The sequence below is a fragment of the Palaemon carinicauda genome, chromosome 6 (assembly GCF_036898095.1).
Source record: "Palaemon carinicauda isolate YSFRI2023 chromosome 6, ASM3689809v2, whole genome shotgun sequence".
Lineage (NCBI taxonomy): Eukaryota > Metazoa > Arthropoda > Malacostraca > Decapoda > Palaemonidae > Palaemon > Palaemon carinicauda.
The window spans coordinates 68,197,893-68,202,150 of NC_090730.1; the positions used below are offsets into that span (position 1 = coordinate 68,197,893).

General features: G+C 38.9%; 1 pseudogene; it reads left to right on the top strand.

Annotated features, from left to right (window-relative positions):
- The window catches only part of LOC137643055 (dr1-associated corepressor homolog), a 1,764-nt pseudogene extending 1,616 nt beyond the window's left edge, over window positions 1-148 (top strand).
- Window positions 149-4,258: the final 4,110 nt, after the last annotated feature.

The window sequence follows — 4,258 nt, forward strand, 5'->3', positions numbered from 1 at the left end:
TTATAGCTTCATGTGTGGTGAGGGCATCATCTTCGACCAGAATGAGTTGACCTACAAGGTTGAGTACGACACGACCACTTGCCAAGAGGCTGCCAACTTCAACTTTAGAAACGAACAATTTCGTCGCCCAGAAGAAAGGTCTTCCTAAAGATTTATTCTCAGAACCTTAGATACTTGAATAGAAATTATATATGATCTATAATGATGTTATCTAAAAGGGTTTTATATAACGTACGTAAAGTTTTCTTTCGTTTTATTACCTCCCTTACTGTACTTTTATGTATGAAAAGCCAAGAATAGGCTATATCGGAAGTGCTTTTTCAAAAAGTTGGGAAAATTTTTACTATGGAATGGAAAATTGTATACAAAGTTTGGCGTTGGAGAGTGAGATTAAAAGCAAAGGATTCTTCAGAGAGAACATAAAGGTTGATGATACTGAATTAGATTGGCTCGAGGCACTAAAACTATTCTCTCGTGCTCATCTTCAGTCTTGTGGTTTGGATATTCGGAAGGTTTTGTTTCAAACTCTATCAGTTCATCTTACTACATATTTATCTACCAAATTAGAATTGAATTATTCTAACAAATGCAGAATATACATAAGCGAATGAAGAAATGTGGCAATAAAAATTCGAAGTTGCCCCGTTACAAGATCACAAACTTTGTCCAATAAGAATTAATCTAGTACCGTACTCTATTTTTGCACAAAAACGTTGCTCATTGTACATTTATAATTCTATATACATATGCATATGTACAGTATATATATATATATATATATATATATATATATATATATATATATATATATATATATATACATACATATTTATATATGTATATATATATGTATATATATATATATATTTATATATATATATATATGTATATATACATATATATATATATGTATACATATATATATATATATATATATATATATATATATATATATATACATATATGTATATATATATGTATATGTATTTGTGTGTAGAGAGTATACATTATATAAATCCATGTAAATAAACCCATTTAAATCCATACAAAAACAACAATATATAGGCTATATATATACGCTGCATGTGATTATACACGCACACACACACATACACACATATATATATATATATATATATATGTATATATATATATATATATATATATATATATACATATATATATATATATATATATATATATATATATATATGAAAATACGAAATATTCGATTAAGTCCTGACTAGTTTCGTGATAATTCTTCAGAGGACTGATTTGTTGAGAGAGGCTTCTTTACATTTTATAGGGAAAGTAAACGTACGAACATACATATAGAGGCTTAGAGAACAATGACACTCCCTTACCAGCTACCTGGGCTGAGGTCAGGTGTTTACTGGGCGGAGATCCAACCTCATTAGATACCTTCCAAAAAAGGTTATTTCTGGTGACAGGTAAATTCTTGTTTTTGACTTTCAGTACAGTTTATTTATATGAATAACGGTAGCCTTATCTATATAAATACATAAGCAAAACTATATGTATATGCTTATGTATTTATATAGATAGTAACCAGTAAAACTACCGTATATAGCAATACAGTAGTTTGAAAACTACAGTATATAACAATACAGTAGTACAAGTATTTCTAACATACTCTGTGTATCCTTTCGCAGCCTATTGTTAGGACCGCATAAAATAACATGCTGAGGTTGAAGCATTCCCTCAACACCCTGATGAATCCTTTGATTATCGGGACACTCATAAAATACCGTTCAGTATTAATATTTTACAGGTGGAGGAGTTAGTATAAATATTTACTAGCTCCGGCTCTACGTACGAGTTATTCCACTCTGTATTTTCCCTTATAAGGAATTTAAATATTAATATTGACGGAGGTCTTAGAAACTTCCTGTGAGAGGAAACACAGATATGGGTCTTTCCTATTTCCTTTTTAGCTTACTATCCTAAGCTATTAAATATAATAGTATGCATTACTATTTTTATATATGCATTATATCAATGATATAAACAACTGAGTACTAATTTCAACCCTTCTTCTCCCTTACAGGAGGAGCTAATGGTGAAGTGTACAGTTGTGTTCTGCAACCACAAGAGTAAGAACTTTGTTGGCCTACGATGTACAGGTCTCATGACCCCTGCTGCATTGTATCTGGATCTCTGAGGTACTGGGACCCGTATTTTAAGTATACATTATATCAATGATATAAGCAACCTAGTACTCATTCATCCTTTTTCTCCCTTAAAGGAGGAGCTAATGGTGAAGTGTACAGTTGTGTTGGGCAAGCACAAGAAGAAGAACTTTTGTGGGCATGCGATGTACAGGTCTTATGTCCCTGCTGCATCGTATCTGGATTCCTGAGGTACTGGGACACGAAGGGTCGCTCCAATCGCTTGACCTTGCTGACCGATGGCTTTGCAAAAGATATCCCTGACACTACGGAGTCAAGGGATATAGCAAGGGAAACCCTTCGAAGGTGAGTATGAGGCTTCCAGAAGAACTCTCCGGGACCTTACCTACCTAACAAATCTCTGAAGTGCATACTGACCCTTAAGGCTCAATCAAATACGTTTGTGCCTCCCTTTATCCAACGGACAGTGGACGCGGATATCAACAAGGCACTGCAACGTTTGGACATCCTCCAAGAACGGATGTCAGAGGTGTCCATTGACACCGAACAGGACCTACTGCAAGAAGGCCCTGAATAAGAAGTGGTTCAACCACCCACGGCGGAAGAAGGATCCGTTTCGACATTGACTGAGGTCAATCAGCTCACTGTGTCAGCATATCAACCTATGTCGTCAACCTCTTCACCCCAACTCCCCAACTAGCTAGACAGGTCGGCAGGAGTGAAGCGCTCCTAGAGTCGATCCAGCAGATGTTGACACTGTTCTGGAAGGAACAAGAGGAGAATAAGGAAGATCTCAAAGAAATGAAGAGAGAGGTACAGGAAAGGAAACGCCCTGGCGCTTCCAGGGGCTCTGCTAAGCCCCTTAAAATATCTGACCTCCCTCACGGCTCCAAAACCAACCCCTGGAGGTAAACGGAACACATGCCTCTGTTGAATGGGAATCTTTATATCTCCAAGAAGTTGGGGTCCAAACCCCTTGAAGAGCTTCAATTCTGGCCCAGCTTTCAGCGTACCCAGATTGCTACGTGAGACTGTGAGATGAACCTACGTCCCGCAAGGAGACTATACCGAAGGAAGGCATTGTCCTCGAACAGGACAAGGCACAAGCCATCCTTATCAAGATCCAGAAAGGAGCCGGGTATATTAACTCCAAATTCTCAGCATTGAGCAAGAAGCACCCACCCTTCATTGCTCCTTGCTCCAGAGCGTTCCCCCTTTCGGGAAAAGCCCTAGACTGTGTCATGAGAGCAGTTGAAGAGGGCAAACCCTGCCTAATCCTAGAGAAATGTAAACCATTATCTCTAGCTATGCCCACCTACGAGGAAAAGTGGAAAGAGGTACATCTAACCTTCTCCGTCTCAAAGTTTAATGAGAACCTTCCAAAGTTGCTAAACCCTCTTTTGAGAAGGGAACAGGAGACGAAAGATAGTCTTGCTGCCTCCCTGTCTCATCAAAACTGCTTAGAAATGTGTGCAGGTCTCAATTAACGCCCCAACCTTGTGATGGATTTGTATGCTTTTCTCAGCTCAAAAAAAGACCTGTAGAGAGCATGTGTTTGCCGCAACAACGGTGAAACATGAACCCAGAAAACTGATTTCATAATGTATCCGGGGCAAAGACCCTTTCCAATAGGAAGTGGTCCAAGAAGTCATTGCCAAAGTCACGATGGAGAATAGGAACCTTCTCCAAAAGTGGGGCATGTCCTCAAAGAGGAAATCTTCATTAGAACTGCACACTTTCCGACCGTGACCATGACCACGGTGCCTCAAATGGTAGCCCAGCCCCAAACCACCTTCCAGATGGTCCCTCAACAGCTGGTAACCAGTCACCTGTGTTTAATCCAGGCTTTGAAGGGCACTTGACCACCTTTCGGCCCTACAAAGGTAAGGGCTCAAAAAGAGGATCCTCCGGAAACCCCCCAAAGGTGGAGGAGGACGCAGTCATGAAAACAAGTCCTCAGGAACCTCTAAACAATGAGAGGTTCCAGGAAGGAGGTAGACTTTTCCACTTTCGGGATCGTTGGACCTTCGATCCCTGGTCCAGAGCCAAATTACGAATGGACTTGGTTGGAAATGGAACAAAAACCCACCCCACTTTTCCAAAATTCT